General features: G+C 44.0%; 7 non-coding genes across 7 annotated transcripts; all 7 read left to right on the forward strand.

Annotated features, from left to right (window-relative positions):
• Positions 1–2,128: 2,128 nt before the first annotated feature.
• LOC148888956 (5S ribosomal RNA) lies at positions 2,129–2,247 on the forward strand. The gene has a single exon (XR_016117031.1). It is a non-coding gene; the product is annotated as a 5S ribosomal RNA (ribosomal RNA).
• Positions 2,248–5,313: 3,066 nt separating this feature from the next.
• LOC148888957 (5S ribosomal RNA) lies at positions 5,314–5,432 on the forward strand. Its single transcript, XR_016117032.1, has one exon. It is a non-coding gene; the product is annotated as a 5S ribosomal RNA (ribosomal RNA).
• Positions 5,433–8,492: 3,060 nt separating this feature from the next.
• On the forward strand, positions 8,493–8,611 carry LOC148888958 (5S ribosomal RNA). Its single transcript, XR_016117033.1, has one exon. It is a non-coding gene; the product is annotated as a 5S ribosomal RNA (ribosomal RNA).
• Positions 8,612–11,300: 2,689 nt separating this feature from the next.
• Positions 11,301–11,419, forward strand: LOC148888959 (5S ribosomal RNA). The gene has a single exon (XR_016117034.1). It is a non-coding gene; the product is annotated as a 5S ribosomal RNA (ribosomal RNA).
• Positions 11,420–14,480: 3,061 nt separating this feature from the next.
• Positions 14,481–14,599, forward strand: LOC148888960 (5S ribosomal RNA). Its single transcript, XR_016117036.1, has one exon. It is a non-coding gene; the product is annotated as a 5S ribosomal RNA (ribosomal RNA).
• A 2,689-nt stretch (positions 14,600–17,288) lies between these two features.
• LOC148888961 (5S ribosomal RNA) lies at positions 17,289–17,407 on the forward strand. The gene has a single exon (XR_016117037.1). It is a non-coding gene; the product is annotated as a 5S ribosomal RNA (ribosomal RNA).
• A 3,066-nt stretch (positions 17,408–20,473) lies between these two features.
• On the forward strand, positions 20,474–20,592 carry LOC148888962 (5S ribosomal RNA). The gene has a single exon (XR_016117038.1). It is a non-coding gene; the product is annotated as a 5S ribosomal RNA (ribosomal RNA).
• The last annotated feature ends 1,008 nt before the right edge of the window (positions 20,593–21,600 follow it).

Genomic DNA, 21,600 nt, shown 5'->3' on the forward strand with positions numbered 1-21,600 from the left:
GTAGGAATTTTGTGTTGCCAAAGGACTCTGTAGTTTTTCAGAAAGCCCTGCAATGTAAGGTAATGCTACTCCTCTCCTTTTTAGTATCTTCAGAATTTTGGGTTTCATTCCCTATCCTTTTCTTTTGACATTTGTTAAATGACCACTGAGGGCAACCACAGTTTGTGAGTGCTCTCCTGACATGTTTTCACTCCTTTTCGCTAATTTCGACGCTGGTTGGTATTAGCCCTATGCTGGAGGGTTCTGATAACTCATAGTTTGTGTTGTCGAGGGTGGTTTGATTCAAAAAGTAAGTATTGGTCAGTGTGTGTGGCCTTCCTAAAGATTTCTGCTTTTAGCGCTCTGTCCTCTTTTATAATTACTTTACACTCCAAAAAGGCTAGTTGGGTGTCTTTAATGTCCTCGCGAGTATATTTAATATTGATGTCTACCGAGTGCAGGTGATTTGTGAAGGATTGAATTTCTTCTTTTTTAATTATGACGAAAGTGCCCTCCACATATCTAAACCAGTGCCTCGGTTTTGTACCCGGGAAGGATGTGAGAGCCTGTTTCTCCATTTTTTTTCATGGCCAGATTGTCCATTATGGGTTAAACTGGTGAGCCCAAAGCACAACTATGAATTTGTTTGAATTTTTTTTCCCCGGAATTTAAAATACGTAAAATTCAGGCAAGTAATCACGTAATAAAGTAATCAGTGTAGCCTCAGGGTATAGTCCTCTGCTCTCCCCAACCTGAGAGAAGTGACCTATCATAGCAGAAGTCTGGCACCGCCACCTCTAGACGTTAGGGATATACATATGGGGCCGAAACTACTAGCAAATTTTAGTTCGCTGACGAAGCCTCTTCGATGAGAAACGAAACGTCAGACACCTTCAAAGAAGTACAGGTGACGGCTGAAGAAACCTTTTCATCAATGGACCACTCCTGTATGACTGAGAGCTGACAGAGACGTACAAGCAGGTTGGACTGAGGATCCCCCACCCCCTTTTTTTCTAGTACTTTCAGGCGCTGCTTTCGGGGTTGTTTAAAAAAAAGAGAGAACTGGGGTGGGTACGCAACGAATATTGAGATGTGCTTAGACATGCTGTTCTGTTTTGCCATACAATGTTCAGCCCGTTACAGAGCATAGAGTAAGATCAGTTAAGATGGCCGATCAAGTTATTGTTTTCGAATGGATTGTTTAAAATATGAGCACTGTTTGTTTTTCCGATGCGATCCTTTGGCACAGTCTTAGACATGAGCAGACCTTTCAACCACGAGGCAGAACAATCCTAAAGGTCTGTTGAATCGTTGGTGGTCTACCCAATGATTTCTAGTCGCCCTCGTTCCCTCAGATCTTCTTCCTCCCTCCACCTCTGTGTGTCCCTCACTCCCCCGTCTCAGCAAGATGGGTGACAGACCCCTCAGCTGCTCTGCCCCCAATTTTTGGAAGTCACTTCCTCAGAACTTTCATAACATCGATTCTCTTACCACCTTCAAGTCCCATCTCAAAACCCAGCTATTTAAAATAGCATTTTCTGTGTGTAGCTCTCTCTCCTGTTTCTATTTATAATTGTATTTTATTTATTGCAATCTATTTGTGATTGTATTTTATTTATTATAGTACCTCTGCTTGTCCGTGACTGTAAAGTGTCCTTTAGAGCTTTGAAAGGCGCTTAAAATGTTATGTATAACTATGAATATTATGTGGTGAAATGGTTGATCACGAGATCAGTGTCGCTGTGTGATTACGTCAGCAGAGGGCGTCAAGGACCAGACGGAGAGTAATCATAATAATACATTTAATTTCTAAGCGCCTTTCAAAACTCTCAAGGCCACTTTACAGTCAGGGGATAAGAATGTTTTTTTTGTGCGAGTGAACAGAGGCAACCATTTGCGCCAGCGTTCACTCTGCCCGGAATGGATGGACGAAACGGATTGCATTGGAAGTCAAAGAAAAGTTACCCACGTTAACGCATCAGCTGGACTCACATGCGCCTTATTTGACAACACGACACAAATAACACCTTCATCGATTCAAGCCTGTATTTGGAAAACCAAATAACCATCATCCGACAAGAACGAACACCATAAACAAAGACGCTCTCCCTGCAACACTATAAAGAGGGATTTTCTGGCACATTCCCTCGCTTACGGCCATACTACCCTGAGAACGCCCGATCTCGTCCGATCTCGGAAGCTAAGCAGGGTCGGGCCTGGTTAGTACTTGGATGGGAGACCGCCTGGGAATACCAGGTGCTGTAAGCTTTTTTTTTTTTTTTTTTTTTGCAGCCACCCCAAACACTGTGGGCCGAGAAATGGTCTCTCCCGTTCGCGATCCGATTTCACTTTTCATTTCACGATCACCCCCGACGCGATTTTAAACGGCTTCCCACACGTTGATTTTACTGTTGAGTCGCTGCGTGTAACGATATGGCTTTCCGGCAGAGGGAGCTGTCCGCATGGGGGACCGTCATGACAGTACTCGTACGCGAAGCAGAACTGGGCTTCTGCGTGCTGGACAGCTTCTTTTACTCCCCTTTCAAACCATCTATTTTCCTTTCGCTACAATTTTAACCTCATTGTCGTCAAATGAGCGGTAGCTAGCTTTAAGGTGCATATGTACTGCAGATTGAGGCCCACTAGTATTATCCCAGCGGTGTTGATAAAGTATTTTTTTTTTGAGAATTTGTTTAGTCTCCCCCATGTTTTGCTCTTTATAATTTTCATTTTTCCAATGTATTGAATAAACTACATTACTTTGTTTTTCATTTGACAGCCTATCTTTTGGATGTACTCATTTTTGCCTTCAGGTGTTTATCGGTTTGAAATAAGTAGGAATTTTGTGTTGCCAAAGGACTCTGTAGTTTTTCAGAAAGCCCTGCAATGTAAGGTAATGCTACTCCTCTCCTTTTTAGTATCTTCAGAATTTTGGGTTTCATTCCCTATCCTAGGGCGGCCCGGTAGTCGAGTGGTTAGCACACCGGCTTCACAGTGCAGAGGTCGCCGGTTCGCGTCCCGGTCCGGCCTCCCTGTGTGGAGTTTGCATGTTCTCCCCGGACCCGCGTGGGTTTTCTCCGGGTCCTCTGGTTTCCTCCCACACTCCAAAAACATGCATGGCAGGCAGATTGACCACTCCAAATTGTCCCTAGGTGTGAGTGTGAGAGTGACTGTTGTATGTCTTTGTGTGCCCTGCGATTGGCTGGCAACCAATTCAGGGTGTCCCCCGCCTCGTGCCCGAAGACAGCTGAGATAGGCTCCAGCACCCTCCGTGACCCTAATGAGGAATAAGCGGTACGGGAGATGAGATGAGATTCCCTATCCTTTTCTTTTGACATTTGTTAAATGACCACTGAGGGCAACCACAGTTTGTGAGTGCTCTCCTGACATGTTTTCACTCCTTTTCGCTAATTTCGACGCTGGTTGGTATTAGCCCTATGCTGGAGGGTTCTGATAACTCATAGTTTGTGTTGTCGAGGGTGGTTTGATTCAAAAAGTAAGTATTGGTCAGTGTGTGTGGCCTTCCTAAAGATTTCTGCTTTTAGCGCTCTGTCCTCTTTTATAATTACTTTACACTCCAAAAAGGCTAGTTGGGTGTCTTTAATGTCCTCGCGAGTATATTTAATATTGATGTCTACCGAGTGCAGGTGATTTGTGAAGGATTGAATTTCTTCTTTTTTAATTATGACGAAAGTGCCCTCCACATATCTAAACCAGTGCCTCGGTTTTGTACCCGGGAAGGATGTGAGAGCCTGTTTCTCCATTTTTTTTCATGGCCAGATTGTCCATTATGGGTTAAACTGGTGAGCCCAAAGCACAACTATGAATTTGTTTGAATTTTTTTTCCCCGGAATTTAAAATACGTAAAATTCAGGCAAGTAATCACGTAATAAAGTAATCAGTGTAGCCTCAGGGTATAGTCCTCTGCTCTCCCCAACCTGAGAGAAGTGACCTATCATAGCAGAAGTCTGGCACCGCCACCTCTAGACGTTAGGGATATACATATGGGGCCGAAACTACTAGCAAATTTTAGTTCGCTGACGAAGCCTCTTCGATGAGAAACGAAACGTCAGACACCTTCAAAGAAGTACAGGTGACGGCTGAAGAAACCTTTTCATCAATGGACCACTCCTGTATGACTGAGAGCTGACAGAGACGTACAAGCAGGTTGGACTGAGGATCCCCCACCCCCTTTTTTTCTAGTACTTTCAGGCGCTGCTTTCGGGGTTGTTTAAAAAAAAGAGAGAACTGGTGTGGGTACGCAACGAATATTGAGATGTGCTTAGACATGCTGTTCTGTTTTGCCATACAATGTTCAGCCCGTTACAGAGCATAGAGTAAGATCAGTTAAGATGGCCGATCAAGTTATTGTTTTCGAATGGATTGTTTAAAATATGAGCACTGTTTGTTTTTCCGATGCGATCCTTTGGCACAGTCTTAGACATGAGCAGACCTTTCAACCACGAGGCAGAACAATCCTAAAGGTCTGTTGAATCGTTGGTGGTCTACCCAATGATTTCTAGTCGCCCTCGTTCCCTCAGATCTTCTTCCTCCCTCCACCTCTGTGTGTCCCTCACTCCCCCGTCTCAGCAAGATGGGTGACAGACCCCTCAGCTGCTCTGCCCCCAATTTTTGGAAGTCACTTCCTCAGAACTTTCATAACATCGATTCTCTTACCACCTTCAAGTCCCATCTCAAACCCCAGCTATTTAAAATAGCATTTTCTGTGTGTAGCTCTCTCTCCTGTTTCTATTTATAATTGTATTTTATTTATTGCAATCTATTTGTGATTGTATTTTATTTATTATAGTACCTCTGCTTGTCCGTGACTGTAAAGTGTCCTTTAGAGCTTTGAAAGGCGCTTAAAATGTTATGTATAACTATGAATATTATGTGGTGAAATGGTTGATCACGAGATCAGTGTCGCTGTGTGATTACGTCAGCAGAGGGCGTCAAGGACCAGACGGAGAGTAATCATAATAATACATTTAATTTCTAAGCGCCTTTCAAAACTCTCAAGGCCACTTTACAGTCAGGGGATAAGAATGTTTTTTTGTGCGAGTGAACAGAGGCAACCATTTGCGCCAGCGTTCACTCTGCCCGGAATGAATGGACGAAACGGATTGCATTGGAAGTCAAAGAAAAGTTACCCACGTTAACGCATCAGCTGGACTCACATGCGCCTTATTTGACAACACGACACAAATAACACCTTCATCGATTCAAGCCTGTATTTGGAAAACCAAATAACCATCATCCGACAAGAACGAACACCATAAACAAAGACGCTCTCCCTGCAACACTATAAAGAGGGATTTTCTGGCACATTCCCTCGCTTACGGCCATACTACCCTGAGAACGCCCGATCTCGTCCGATCTCGGAAGCTAAGCAGGGTCGGGCCTGGTTAGTACTTGGATGGGAGACCGCCTGGGAATACCAGGTGCTGTAAGCTTTTTTTTTTTTTTTTGCAGCCACCCCAAACACTGTGGGCCGAGAAATGGTCTCTCCCGTTCGCGATCCGATTTCACTTTTCATTTCACGATCACCCCCGACGCGATTTTAAACGGCTTCCCACACGTTGATTTTACTGTTGAGTCGCTGCGTGTAACGATATGGCTTTCCGGCAGAGGGAGCTGTCCGCATGGGGGACCGTCATGACAGTACTCGTACGCGAAGCAGAACTGGGCTTCTGCGTGCTGGACAGCTTCTTTTACTCCCCTTTCAAACCATCTATTTTCCTTTCGCTACAATTTTAACCTCATTGTCGTCAAATGAGCGGTAGCTAGCTTTAAGGTGCATATGTACTGCAGATTGAGGCCCACTAGTATTATCCCAGCGGTGTTGATAAAGTATTTTTTTTTTGAGAATTTGTTTAGTCTCCCCCATGTTTTGCTCTTTATAATTTTCATTTTTCCAATGTATTGAATAAACTACATTACTTTGTTTTTCATTTGACAGCCTATCTTTTGGATGTACTCATTTTTGCCTTCAGGTGTTTATCGGTTTGAAATAAGTAGGAATTTTGTGTTGCCAAAGGACTCTGTAGTTTTTCAGAAAGCCCTGCAATGTAAGGTAATGCTACTCCTCTCCTTTTTAGTATCTTCAGAATTTTGGGTTTCATTCCCTATCCTAGGGCGGCCCGGTAGTCGAGTGGTTAGCACACCGGCTTCACAGTGCAGAGGTCGCCGGTTCGCGTCCCGGTCCGGCCTTCCTGTGTGGAGTTTGCATGTTCTCCCCGGACCCACGTGGGTTTTCTCCGGGTCCTCTGGTTTCCTCCCACACTCCAAAAACATGCATGGCAGGCAGATTGACCACTCCAAATTGTCCCTAGGTGTGAGTGTGAGAGTGACTGTTGTATGTCTTTGTGTGCCCTGCGATTGGCTGGCAACCAATTCAGGGTGTCCCCCGCCTCGTGCCCGAAGACAGCTGAGATAGGCTCCAGCACCCCCGTGACCCTAATGAGGAATAAGCGGTACGGGAGATGAGATGAGATTCCCTATCCTTTTCTTTTGACATTTGTTAAATGACCACTGAGGGCAACCACAGTTTGTGAGTGCTCTCCTGACATGTTTTCACTCCTTTTCGCTAATTTCGACGCTGGTTGGTATTAGCCCTATGCTGGAGGGTTCTGATAACTCATAGTTTGTGTTGTCGAGGGTGGTTTGATTCAAAAAGTAAGTATTGGTCAGTGTGTGTGGCCTTCCTAAAGATTTCTGCTTTTAGCGCTCTGTCCTCTTTTATAATTACTTTACACTCCAAAAAGGCTAGTTGGGTGTCTTTAATGTCCTCGCGAGTATATTTAATATTGATGTCTACCGAGTGCAGGTGATTTGTGAAGGATTGAATTTCTTCTTTTTTAATTATGACGAAAGTGCCCTCCACATATCTAAACCAGTGCCTCGGTTTTGTACCCGGGAAGGATGTGAGAGCCTGTTTCTCCATTTTTTTTCATGGCCAGATTGTCCATTATGGGTTAAACTGGTGAGCCCAAAGCACAACTATGAATTTGTTTGAATTTTTTTTCCCCGGAATTTAAAATACGTAAAATTCAGGCAAGTAATCACGTAATAAAGTAATCAGTGTAGGCTCAGGGTATAGTCCTCTGCTCTCCCCAACCTGAGAGATGTGACCTATCATAGCAGAAGTCTGGCACCGCCACCTCTAGACGTTAGGGATATACATATGGGGCCGAAACTACTAGCAAATTTTAGTTCGCTGATGAAGCCTCTTCGATGAGAAACGAAACGTCCGACACCTTCAAAGAACTACAGGTGACGGCTGAAGAAACCTTTTCATCAATGGACCACTCCTGTATGACTGAGAGCTGACAGAGACGTACAAGCAGGTTGGACTGAGGATCCCCCACCCCCTTTTTTTCTAGTACTTTCAGGCGCTGCTTTCGGGGTTGTTTAAAAAAAAGAGAGAACTGGGGTGGGTACGCAACGAATATTGAGATGTGCTTAGACATGCTGTTCTGTTTTGCCATACAATGTTCAGCCCGTTACAGAGCATAGAGTAAGATCAGTTAAGATGGCCGATCAAGTTATTGTTTTCGAATGGATTGTTTAAAATATGAGCACTGTTTGTTTTTCCGATGCGATCCTTTGGCACAGTCTTAGACATGAGCAGACCTTTCAACCACGAGGCAGAATAATCCTAAAGGTCTGTTGAATCGTTGGTGGTCTACCCAATGATTTCTAGTCGCCCTCGTTCCCTCAGATCTTCTTCCTCCCTCCACCTCTGTGTGTCCCTCACTCCCCCGTCTCAGCAAGATGGGTGACAGACCCCTCAGCTGCTCTGCCCCCAATTTTTGGAAGTCACTTCCTCAGAACTTTCATAACATCGATTCTCTTACCACCTTCAAGTCCCATCTCAAAACCCAGCTATTTAAAATAGCATTTTCTGTGTGTAGCTCTCTCTCCTGTTTCTATTTATAATTGTATTTTATTTATTGCAATCTATTTGTGATTGTATTTTATTTATTATAGTACCTCTGCTTGTCCGTGACTGTAAAGTGTCCTTTAGAGCTTTGAAAGGCGCTTAAAATGTTATGTATAACTATGAATATTATGTGGTGAAATGGTTGATCACGAGATCAGTGTCGCTGTGTGATTACGTCAGCAGAGGGCGTCAAGGACCAGACGGAGAGTAATCATAATAATACATTTAATTTCTAAGCGCCTTTCAAAACTCTCAAGGCCACTTTACAGTCAGGGGATAAGAATGTTTTTTTGTGCGAGTGAACAGAGGCAACCATTTGCGCCAGCGTTCACTCTGCCCGGAATGAATGGACGAAACGGATTGCATTGGAAGTCAAAGAAAAGTTACCCACGTTAACGCATCAGCTGGACTCACATGCGCCTTATTTGACAACACGACACAAATAACACCTTCATCGATTCAAGCCTGTATTTGGAAAACCAAATAACCATCATCCGACAAGAACGAACACCATAAACAAAGACGCTCTCCCTGCAACACTATAAAGAGGGATTTTCTGGCACATTCCCTCGCTTACGGCCATACTACCCTGAGAACGCCCGATCTCGTCCGATCTCGGAAGCTAAGCAGGGTCGGGCCTGGTTAGTACTTGGATGGGAGACCGCCTGGGAATACCAGGTGCTGTAAGCTTTTTTTTTTTTTTTTTGCAGCCACCCCAAACACTGTGGGCCGAGAAATGGTCTCTCCCGTTCGCGATCCGATTTCACTTTTCATTTCACGATCACCCCCGACGCGATTTTAAACGGCTTCCCACACGTTGATTTTACTGTTGAGTCGCTGCGTGTAACGATATGGCTTTCCGGCAGAGGGAGCTGTCCGCATGGGGGACCGTCATGACAGTACTCGTACGCGAAGCAGAACTGGGCTTCTGCGTGCTGGACAGCTTCTTTTACTCCCCTTTCAAACCATCTATTTTCCTTTCGCTACAATTTTAACCTCATTGTCGTCAAATGAGCGGTAGCTAGCTTTAAGGTGCATATGTACTGCAGATTGAGGCCCACTAGTATTATCCCAGCGGTGTTGATAAAGTATTTTTTTTTTGAGAATTTGTTTAGTCTCCCCCATGTTTTGCTCTTTATAATTTTCATTTTTCCAATGTATTGAATAAACTACATTACTTTGTTTTTCATTTGACAGCCTATCTTTTGGATGTACTCATTTTTGCCTTCAGGCGTTTATCGGTTTGAAATAAGTAGGAATTTTGTGTTGCCAAAGGACTCTGTAGTTTTTCAGAAAGCCCTGCAATGTAAGGTAATGCTACTCCTCTCCTTTTTAGTATCTTCAGAATTTTGGGTTTCATTCCCTATCCTTTTCTTTTGACATTTGTTAAATGACCACTGAGGGCAACCACAGTTTGTGAGTGCTCTCCTGACATGTTTTCACTCCTTTTCGCTAATTTCGACGCTGGTTGGTATTAGCCCTATGCTGGAGGGTTCTGATAACTCATAGTTTGTGTTGTCGAGGGTGGTTTGATTCAAAAAGTAAGTATTGGTCAGTGTGTGTGGCCTTCCTAAAGATTTCTGCTTTTAGCGCTCTGTCCTCTTTTATAATTACTTTACACTCCAAAAAGGCTAGTTGGGTGTCTTTAATGTCCTCGCGAGTATATTTAATATTGATGTCTACCGAGTGCAGGTGATTTGTGAAGGATTGAATTTCTTCTTTTTTAATTATGACGAAAGTGCCCTCCACATATCTAAACCAGTGCCTCGGTTTTGTACCCGGGAAGGATGTGAGAGCCTGTTTCTCCATTTTTTTTCATGGCCAGATTGTCCATTATGGGTTAAACTGGTGAGCCCAAAGCACAACTATGAATTTGTTTGAATTTTTTTTCCCCGGAATTTAAAATACGTAAAATTCAGGCAAGTAATCACGTAATAAAGTAATCAGTGTAGCCTCAGGGTATAGTCCTCTGCTCTCCCCAACCTGAGAGAAGTGACCTATCATAGCAGAAGTCTGGCACCGCCACCTCTAGACGTTAGGGATATACATATGGGGCCGAAACTACTAGCAAATTTTAGTTCGCTGACGAAGCCTCTTCGATGAGAAACGAAACGTCAGACACCTTCAAAGAAGTACAGGTGACGGCTGAAGAAACCTTTTCATCAATGGACCACTCCTGTATGACTGAGAGCTGACAGAGACGTACAAGCAGGTTGGACTGAGGATCCCCCACCCCCTTTTTTTCTAGTACTTTCAGGCGCTGCTTTCGGGGTTGTTTAAAAAAAAGAGAGAACTGGGGTGGGTACGCAACGAATATTGAGATGTGCTTAGACATGCTGTTCTGTTTTGCCATACAATGTTCAGCCCGTTACAGAGCATAGAGTAAGATCAGTTAAGATGGCCGATCAAGTTATTGTTTTCGAATGGATTGTTTAAAATATGAGCACTGTTTGTTTTTCCGATGCGATCCTTTGGCACAGTCTTAGACATGAGCAGACCTTTCAACCACGAGGCAGAACAATCCTAAAGGTCTGTTGAATCGTTGGTGGTCTACCCAATGATTTCTAGTCGCCCTCGTTCCCTCAGATCTTCTTCCTCCCTCCACCTCTGTGTGTCCCTCACTCCCCCGTCTCAGCAAGATGGGTGACAGACCCCTCAGCTGCTCTGCCCCCAATTTTTGGAAGTCACTTCCTCAGAACTTTCATAACATCGATTCTCTTACCACCTTCAAGTCCCATCTCAAAACCCAGCTATTTAAAATAGCATTTTCTGTGTGTAGCTCTCTCTCCTGTTTCTATTTATAATTGTATTTTATTTATTGCAATCTATTTGTGATTGTATTTTATTTATTATAGTACCTCTGCTTGTCCGTGACTGTAAAGTGTCCTTTAGAGCTTTGAAAGGCGCTTAAAATGTTATGTATAACTATGAATATTATGTGGTGAAATGGTTGATCACGAGATCAGTGTCGCTGTGTGATTACGTCAGCAGAGGGCGTCAAGGACCAGACGGAGAGTAATCATAATAATACATTTAATTTCTAAGCGCCTTTCAAAACTCTCAAGGCCACTTTACAGTCAGGGGATAAGAATGTTTTTTTGTGCGAGTGAACAGAGGCAACCATTTGCGCCAGCGTTCACTCTGCCCGGAATGAATGGACGAAACGGATTGCATTGGAAGTCAAAGAAAAGTTACCCACGTTAACGCATCAGCTGGACTCACATGCGCCTTATTTGACAACACGACACAAATAACACCTTCATCGATTCAAGCCTGTATTTGGAAAACCAAATAACCATCATCCGACAAGAACGAACACCATAAACAAAGACGCTCTCCCTGCAACACTATAAAGAGGGATTTTCTGGCACATTCCCTCGCTTACGGCCATACTACCCTGAGAACGCCCGATCTCGTCCGATCTCGGAAGCTAAGCAGGGTCGGGCCTGGTTAGTACTTGGATGGGAGACCGCCTGGGAATACCAGGTGCTGTAAGCTTTTTTTTTTTTTTTTGCAGCCACCCCAAACACTGTGGGCCGAGAAATGGTCTCTCCCGTTCGCGATCCGATTTCACTTTTCATTTCACGATCACCCCCGACGCGATTTTAAACGGCTTCCCACACGTTGATTTTACTGTTGAGTCGCTGCGTGTAACGATATGGCTTTCCGGCAGAGGGAGCTGTCCGCATGGGGGACCGTCATGACAGTACTCGTACGCGAAGCAGAACTGGGCTTCTGCGTGCTGGACAGCTTCTTTTACTCCCCTTTCAAACCATCTATTTTCCTTTCGCTACAATTTTAACCTCATTGTCGTCAAATGAGCGGTAGCTAGCTTTAAGGTGCATATGTACTGCAGATTGAGGCCCACTAGTATTATCCCAGCGGTGTTGATAAAGTATTTTTTTTTTGAGAATTTGTTTAGTCTCCCCCATGTTTTGCTCTTTATAATTTTCATTTTTCCAATGTATTGAATAAACTACATTACTTTGTTTTTCATTTGACAGCCTATCTTTTGGATGTACTCATTTTTGCCTTCAGGTGTTTATCGGTTTGAAATAAGTAGGAATTTTGTGTTGCCAAAGGACTCTGTAGTTTTTCAGAAAGCCCTGCAATGTAAGGTAATGCTACTCCTCTCCTTTTTAGTATCTTCAGAATTTTGGGTTTCATTCCCTATCCTAGGGCGGCCCGGTAGTCGAGTGGTTAGCACACCGGCTTCACAGTGCAGAGGTCGCCGGTTCGCGTCCCGGTCCGGCCTCCCTGTGTGGAGTTTGCATGTTCTCCCCGGACCCGCGTGGGTTTTCTCCGGGTCCTCTGGTTTCCTCCCACACTCCAAAAACATGCATGGCAGGCAGATTGACCACTCCAAATTGTCCCTAGGTGTGAGTGTGAGAGTGACTGTTGTATGTCTTTGTGTGCCCTGCGATTGGCTGGCAACCAATTCAGGGTGTCCCCCGCCTCGTGCCCGAAGACAGCTGAGATAGGCTCCAGCACCCCCCGTGACCCTAATGAGGAATAAGCGGTACGGGAGATGAGATGAGATTCCCTATCCTTTTCTTTTGACATTTGTTAAATGACCACTGAGGGCAACCACAGTTTGTGAGTGCTCTCCTGACATGTTTTCACTCCTTTTCGCTAATTTCGACGCTGGTTGGTATTAGCCCTATGCTGGAGGGTTCTGATAACTCATAGTTTGTGTTGTCGAGGGTGGTTTGATTCAAAAAGTAAGTATTGGTCAGTGTGTGTGGCCTTCCTAAAGATTTCTGCTTTTAGCGCTCTGTCCTCTTTTATAATTACTTTACACTCCAAAAAGGCTAGTTGGGTGTCTTTAATGTCCTCGCGAGTATATTTAATATTGATGTCTACCGAGTGCAGGTGATTTGTGAAGGATTGAATTTCTTCTTTTTTAATTATGACGAAAGTGCCCTCCACATATCTAAACCAGTGCCTCGGTTTTGTACCCGGGAAGGATGTGAGAGCCTGTTTCTCCATTTTTTTTCATGGCCAGATTGTCCATTATGGGTTAAACTGGTGAGCCCAAAGCACAACTATGAATTTGTTTGAATTTTTTTTCCCCGGAATTTAAAATACGTAAAATTCAGGCAAGTAATCACGTAATAAAGTAATCAGTGTAGCCTCAGGGTATAGTCCTCTGCTCTCCCCAACCTGAGAGAAGTGACCTATCATAGCAGAAGTCTGGCACCGCCACCTCTAGACGTTAGGGATATACATATGGGGCCGAAACTACTAGCAAATTTTAGTTCGCTGACGAAGCCTCTTCGATGAGAAACGAAACGTCCGACACCTTCAAAGAACTACAGGTGACGGCTGAAGAAACCTTTTCATCAATGGAGCACTCCTGTATGACTGAGAGCTGACAGAGACGTACAAGCAGGTTGGACTGAGGATCCCCCACCCCCTTTTTTTCTAGTACTTTCAGGCGCTGCTTTCGGGGTTGTTTAAAAAAAAGAGAGAACTGGTGTGGGTACGCAACGAATATTGAGATGTGCTTAGACATGCTGTTCTGTTTTGCCATACAATGTTCAGCCCGTTACAGAGCATAGAGTAAGATCAGTTAAGATGGCCGATCAAGTTATTGTTTTCGAATGGATTGTTTAAAATATGAGCACTGTTTGTTTTTCCGATGCGATCCTTTGGCACAGTCTTAGACATGAGCAGACCTTTCAACCACGAGGCAGAACAATCCTAAAGGTCTGTTGAATCGTTGGTGGTCTACCCAATGATTTCTAGTCGCCCTCGTTCCCTCAGATCTTCTTCCTCCCTCCACCTCTGTGTGTCCCTCACTCCCCCGTCTCAGCAAGATGGGTGACAGACCCCTCAGCTGCTCTGCCCCCAATTTTTGGAAGTCACTTCCTCAGAACTTTCATAACATCGATTCTCTTACCACCTTCAAGTCCCATCTCAAACCCCAGCTATTTAAAATAGCATTTTCTGTGTGTAGCTCTCTCTCCTGTTTCTATTTATAATTGTATTTTATTTATTGCAATCTATTTGTGATTGTATTTTATTTATTATAGTACCTCTGCTTGTCCGTGACTGTAAAGTGTCCTTTAGAGCTTTGAAAGGCGCTTAAAATGTTATGTATAACTATGAATATTATGTGGTGAAATGGTTGATCACGAGATCAGTGTCGCTGTGTGATTACGTCAGCAGAGGGCGTCAAGGACCAGACGGAGAGTAATCATAATAATACATTTAATTTCTAAGCGCCTTTCAAAACTCTCAAGGCCACTTTACAGTCAGGGGATAAGAATGTTTTTTTGTGCGAGTGAACAGAGGCAACCATTTGCGCCAGCGTTCACTCTGCCCGGAATGAATGGACGAAACGGATTGCATTGGAAGTCAAAGAAAAGTTACCCACGTTAACGCATCAGCTGGACTCACATGCGCCTTATTTGACAACACGACACAAATAACACCTTCATCGATTCAAGCCTGTATTTGGAAAACCAAATAACCATCATCCGACAAGAACGAACACCATAAACAAAGACGCTCTCCCTGCAACACTATAAAGAGGGATTTTCTGGCACATTCCCTCGCTTACGGCCATACTACCCTGAGAACGCCCGATCTCGTCCGATCTCGGAAGCTAAGCAGGGTCGGGCCTGGTTAGTACTTGGATGGGAGACCGCCTGGGAATACCAGGTGCTGTAAGCTTTTTTTTTTTTTTTTGCAGCCACCCCAAACACTGTGGGCCGAGAAATGGTCTCTCCCGTTCGCGATCCGATTTCACTTTTCATTTCACGATCACCCCCGACGCGATTTTAAACGGCTTCCCACACGTTGATTTTACTGTTGAGTCGCTGCGTGTAACGATATGGCTTTCCGGCAGAGGGAGCTGTCCGCATGGGGGACCGTCATGACAGTACTCGTACGCGAAGCAGAACTGGGCTTCTGCGTGCTGGACAGCTTCTTTTACTCCCCTTTCAAACCATCTATTTTCCTTTCGCTACAATTTTAACCTCATTGTCGTCAAATGAGCGGTAGCTAGCTTTAAGGTGCATATGTACTGCAGATTGAGGCCCACTAGTATTATCCCAGCGGTGTTGATAAAGTATTTTTTTTTTGAGAATTTGTTTAGTCTCCCCCATGTTTTGCTCTTTATAATTTTCATTTTTCCAATGTATTGAATAAACTACATTACTTTGTTTTTCATTTGACAGCCTATCTTTTGGATGTACTCATTTTTGCCTTCAGGCGTTTATCGGTTTGAAATAAGTAGGAATTTTGTGTTGCCAAAGGACTCTGTAGTTTTTCAGAAAGCCCTGCAATGTAAGGTAATGCTACTCCTCTCCTTTTTAGTATCTTCAGAATTTTGGGTTTCATTCCCTATCCTTTTCTTTTGACATTTGTTAAATGACCACTGAGGGCAACCACAGTTTGTGAGTGCTCTCCTGACATGTTTTCACTCCTTTTCGCTAATTTCGACGCTGGTTGGTATTAGCCCTATGCTGGAGGGTTCTGATAACTCATAGTTTGTGTTGTCGAGGGTGGTTTGATTCAAAAAGTAAGTATTGGTCAGTGTGTGTGGCCTTCCTAAAGATTTCTGCTTTTAGCGCTCTGTCCTCTTTTATAATTACTTTACACTCCAAAAAGGCTAGTTGGGTGTCTTTAATGTCCTCGCGAGTATATTTAATATTGATGTCTACCGAGTGCAGGTGATTTGTGAAGGATTGAATTTCTTCTTTTTTAATTATGACGAAAGTGCCCTCCACATATCTAAACCAGTGCCTCGGTTTTGTACCCGGGAAGGATGTGAGAGCCTGTTTCTCCATTTTTTTTCATGGCCAGATTGTCCATTATGGGTTAAACTGGTGAGCCCAAAGCACAACTATGAATTTGTTTGAATTTTTTTTCCCCGGAATTTAAAATACGTAAAATTCAGGCAAGTAATCACGTAATAAAGTAATCAGTGTAGGCTCAGGGTATAGTCCTCTGCTCTCCCCAACCTGAGAGATGTGACCTATCATAGCAGAAGTCTGGCACCGCCACCTCTAGACGTTAGGGATATACATATGGGGCCGAAACTACTAGCAAATTTTAGTTCGCTGATGAAGCCTCTTCGATGAGAAACGAAACGTCCGACACCTTCAAAGAACTACAGGTGACGGCTGAAGAAACCTTTTCATCAATGGACCACTCCTGTATGACTGAGAGCTGACAGAGACGTACAAGCAGGTTGGACTGAGGATCCCCCACCCCCTTTTTTTCTAGTACTTTCAGGCGCTGCTTTCGGGGTTGTTTAAAAAAAAGAGAGAACTGGGGTGGGTACGCAACGAATATTGAGATGTGCTTAGACATGCTGTTCTGTTTTGCCATACAATGTTCAGCCCGTTACAGAGCATAGAGTAAGATCAGTTAAGATGGCCGATCAAGTTATTGTTTTCGAATGGATTGTTTAAAATATGAGCACTGTTTGTTTTTCCGATGCGATCCTTTGGCACAGTCTTAGACATGAGCAGACCTTTCAACCACGAGGCAGAATAATCCTAAAGGTCTGTTGAATCGTTGGTGGTCTACCCAATGATTTCTAGTCGCCCTCGTTCCCTCAGATCTTCTTCCTCCCTCCACCTCTGTGTGTCCCTCACTCCCCCGTCTCAGCAAGATGGGTGACAGACCCCTCAGCTGCTCTGCCCCCAATTTTTGGAAGTCACTTCCTCAGAACTTTCATAACATCGATTCTCTTACCACCTTCAAGTCCCATCTCAAAACCCAGCTATTTAAAATAGCATTTTCTGTGTGTAGCTCTCTCTCCTGTTTCTATTTATAATTGTATTTTATTTATTGCAATCTATTTGTGATTGTATTTTATTTATTATAGTACCTCTGCTTGTCCGTGACTGTAAAGTGTCCTTTAGAGCTTTGAAAGGCGCTTAAAATGTTATGTATAACTATGAATATTATGTGGTGAAATGGTTGATCACGAGATCAGTGTCGCTGTGTGATTACGTCAGCAGAGGGCGTCAAGGACCAGACGGAGAGTAATCATAATAATACATTTAATTTCTAAGCGCCTTTCAAAACTCTCAAGGCCACTTTACAGTCAGGGGATAAGAATGTTTTTTTTGTGCGAGTGAACAGAGGCAACCATTTGCGCCAGCGTTCACTCTGCCCGGAATGAATGGACGAAACGGATTGCATTGGAAGTCAAAGAAAAGTTACCCACGTTAACGCATCAGCTGGACTCACATGCGCCTTATTTGACAACACGACACAAATAACACCTTCATCGATTCAAGCCTGTATTTGGAAAACCAAATAACCATCATCCGACAAGAACGAACACCATAAACAAAGACGCTCTCCCTGCAACACTATAAAGAGGGATTTTCTGGCACATTCCCTCGCTTACGGCCATACTACCCTGAGAACGCCCGATCTCGTCCGATCTCGGAAGCTAAGCAGGGTCGGGCCTGGTTAGTACTTGGATGGGAGACCGCCTGGGAATACCAGGTGCTGTAAGCTTTTTTTTTTTTTTTTTTTTTGCAGCCACCCCAAACACTGTGGGCCGAGAAATGGTCTCTCCCGTTCGCGATCCGATTTCACTTTTCATTTCACGATCACCCCCGACGCGATTTTAAACGGCTTCCCACACGTTGATTTTACTGTTGAGTCGCTGCGTGTAACGATATGGCTTTCCGGCAGAGGGAGCTGTCCGCATGGGGGACCGTCATGACAGTACTCGTACGCGAAGCAGAACTGGGCTTCTGCGTGCTGGACAGCTTCTTTTACTCCCCTTTCAAACCATCTATTTTCCTTTCGCTACAATTTTAACCTCATTGTCGTCAAATGAGCGGTAGCTAGCTTTAAGGTGCATATGTACTGCAGATTGAGGCCCACTAGTATTATCCCAGCGGTGTTGATAAAGTATTTTTTTTTTGAGAATTTGTTTAGTCTCCCCCATGTTTTGCTCTTTATAATTTTCATTTTTCCAATGTATTGAATAAACTACATTACTTTGTTTTTCATTTGACAGCCTATCTTTTGGATGTACTCATTTTTGCCTTCAGGTGTTTATCGGTTTGAAATAAGTAGGAATTTTGTGTTGCCAAAGGACTCTGTAGTTTTTCAGAAAGCCCTGCAATGTAAGGTAATGCTACTCCTCTCCTTTTTAGTATCTTCAGAATTTTGGGTTTCATTCCCTATCCTAGGGCGGCCCGGTAGTCGAGTGGTTAGCACACCGGCTTCACAGTGCAGAGGTCGCCGGTTCGCGTCCCGGTCCGGCCTCCCTGTGTGGAGTTTGCATGTTCTCCCCGGACCCGCGTGGGTTTTCTCCGGGTCCTCTGGTTTCCTCCCACACTCCAAAAACATGCATGGCAGGCAGATTGACCACTCCAAATTGTCCCTAGGTGTGAGTGTGAGAGTGACTGTTGTATGTCTTTGTGTGCCCTGCGATTGGCTGGCAACCAATTCAGGGTGTCCCCCGCCTCGTGCCCGAAGACAGCTGAGATAGGCTCCAGCACCCTCCGTGACCCTAATGAGGAATAAGCGGTACGGGAGATGAGATGAGATTCCCTATCCTTTTCTTTTGACATTTGTTAAATGACCACTGAGGGCAACCACAGTTTGTGAGTGCTCTCCTGACATGTTTTCACTCCTTTTCGCTAATTTCGACGCTGGTTGGTATTAGCCCTATGCTGGAGGGTTCTGATAACTCATAGTTTGTGTTGTCGAGGGTGGTTTGATTCAAAAAGTAAGTATTGGTCAGTGTGTGTGGCCTTCCTAAAGATTTCTGCTTTTAGCGCTCTGTCCTCTTTTATAATTACTTTACACTCCAAAAAGGCTAGTTGGGTGTCTTTAATGTCCTCGCGAGTATATTTAATATTGATGTCTACCGAGTGCAGGTGATTTGTGAAGGATTGAATTTCTTCTTTTTTAATTATGACGAAAGTGCCCTCCACATATCTAAACCAGTGCCTCGGTTTTGTACCCGGGAAGGATGTGAGAGCCTGTTTCTCCATTTTTTTTCATGGCCAGATTGTCCATTATGGGTTAAACTGGTGAGCCCAAAGCACAACTATGAATTTGTTTGAATTTTTTTTCCCCGGAATTTAAAATACGTAAAATTCAGGCAAGTAATCACGTAATAAAGTAATCAGTGTAGGCTCAGGGTATAGTCCTCTGCTCTCCCCAACCTGAGAGAAGTGACCTATCATAGCAGAAGTCTGGCACCGCCACCTCTAGACGTTAGGGATATACATATGGGGCCGAAACTACTAGCAAATTTTAGTTCGCTGACGAAGCCTCTTCGATGAGAAACGAAACGTCCGACACCTTCAAAGAACTACAGGTGACGGCTGAAGAAACCTTTTCATCAATGGACCACTCCTGTATGACTGAGAGCTGACAGAGACGTACAAGCAGGTTGGACTGAGGATCCCCCACCCCCTTTTTTTCTAGTACTTTCAGGCGCTGCTTTCGGGGTTGTTTAAAAAAAAGAGAGAACTGGGGTGGGTACGCAACGAATATTGAGATGTGCTTAGACATGCTGTTCTGTTTTGCCATACAATGTTCAGCCCGTTACAGAGCATAGAGTAAGATCAGTTAAGATGGCCGATCAAGTTATTGTTTTCGAATGGATTGTTTAAAATATGAGCACTGTTTGTTTTTCCGATGCGATCCTTTGGCACAGTCTTAGACATGAGCAGACCTTTCAACCACGAGGCAGAACAATCCTAAAGGTCTGTTGAATCGTTGGTGGTCTACCCAATGATTTCTAGTCGCCCTCGTTCCCTCAGATCTTCTTCCTCCCTCCACCTCTGTGTGTCCCTCACTCCCCCGTCTCAGCAAGATGGGTGACAGACCCCTCAGCTGCTCTGCCCCCAATTTTTGGAAGTCACTTCCTCAGAACTTTCATAACATCGATTCTCTTACCACCTTCAAGTCCCATCTCAAACCCCAGCTATTTAAAATAGCATTTTCTGTGTGTAGCTCTCTCTCCTGTTTCTATTTATAATTGTATTTTATTTATTGCAATCTATTTGTGATTGTATTTTATTTATTATAGTACCTCTGCTTGTCCGTGACTGTAAAGTGTCCTTTAGAGCTTTGAAAGGCGCTTAAAATGTTATGTATAACTATGAATATTATGTGGTGAAATGGTTGATCACGAGATCAGTGTCGCTGTGTGATTACGTCAGCAGAGGGCGTCAAGGACCAGACGGAGAGTAATCATAATAATACATTTAATTTCTAAGCGCCTTTCAAAACTCTCAAGGCCACTTTACAGTCAGGGGATAAGAATGTTTTTTTGTGCGAGTGAACAGAGGCAACCATTTGCGCCAGCGTTCACTCTGCCCGGAATGAATGGACGAAACGGATTGCATTGGAAGTCAAAGAAAAGTTACCCACGTTAACGCATCAGCTGGACTCACATGCGCCTTATTTGACAACACGACACAAATAACACCTTCATCGATTCAAGCCTGTATTTGGAAAACCAAATAACCATCATCCGACAAGAACGAACACCATAAACAAAGACGCTCTCCCTGCAACACTATAAAGAGGGATTTTCTGGCACATTCCCTCGCTTACGGCCATACTACCCTGAGAACGCCCGATCTCGTCCGATCTCGGAAGCTAAGCAGGGTCGGGCCTGGTTAGTACTTGGATGGGAGACCGCCTGGGAATACCAGGTGCTGTAAGCTTTTTTTTTTTTTTTTTTGCAGCCACCCCAAACACTGTGGGCCGAGAAATGGTCTCTCCCGTTCGCGATCCGATTTCACTTTTCATTTCACGATCACCCCCGACGCGATTTTAAACGGCTTCCCACACGTTGATTTTACTGTTGAGTCGCTGCGTGTAACGATATGGCTTTCCGGCAGAGGGAGCTGTCCGCATGGGGGACCGTCATGACAGTACTCGTACGCGAAGCAGAACTGGGCTTCTGCGTGCTGGACAGCTTCTTTTACTCCCCTTTCAAACCATCTATTTTCCTTTCGCTACAATTTTAACCTCATTGTCGTCAAATGAGCGGTAGCTAGCTTTAAGGTGCATATGTACTGCAGATTGAGGCCCACTAGTATTATCCCAGCGGTGTTGATAAAGTATTTTTTTTTTGAGAATTTGTTTAGTCTCCCCCATGTTTTGCTCTTTATAATTTTCATTTTTCCAATGTATTGAATAAACTACATTACTTTGTTTTTCATTTGACAGCCTATCTTTTGGATGTACTCATTTTTGCCTTCAGGCGTTTATCGGTTTGAAATAAGTAGGAATTTTGTGTTGCCAAAGGACTCTGTAGTTTTTCAGAAAGCCCTGCAATGTAAGGTAATGCTACTCCTCTCCTTTTTAGTATCTTCAGAATTTTGGGTTTCATTCCCTATCCTTTTCTTTTGACATTTGTTAAATGACCACTGAGGGCAACCACAGTTTGTGAGTGCTCTCCTGACATGTTTTCACTCCTTTTCGCTAATTTCGACGCTGGTTGGTATTAGCCCTATGCTGGAGGGTTCTGATAACTCATAGTTTGTGTTGTCGAGGGTGGTTTGATTCAAAAAGTAAGTATTGGTCAGTGTGTGTGGCCTTCCTAAAGATTTCTGCTTTTAGCGCTCTGTCCTCTTTTATAATTACTTTACACTCCAAAAAGGCTAGTTGGGTGTCTTTAATGTCCTCGCGAGTATATTTAATATTGATGTCTACCGAGTGCAGGTGAT

Source organism: Hippocampus bargibanti, linkage group LG13 (genome assembly GCF_051943395.1).
Source record: "Hippocampus bargibanti isolate YZ-2025 linkage group LG13, ASM5194339v1, whole genome shotgun sequence".
NCBI lineage: Eukaryota > Metazoa > Chordata > Actinopteri > Syngnathiformes > Syngnathidae > Hippocampus > Hippocampus bargibanti.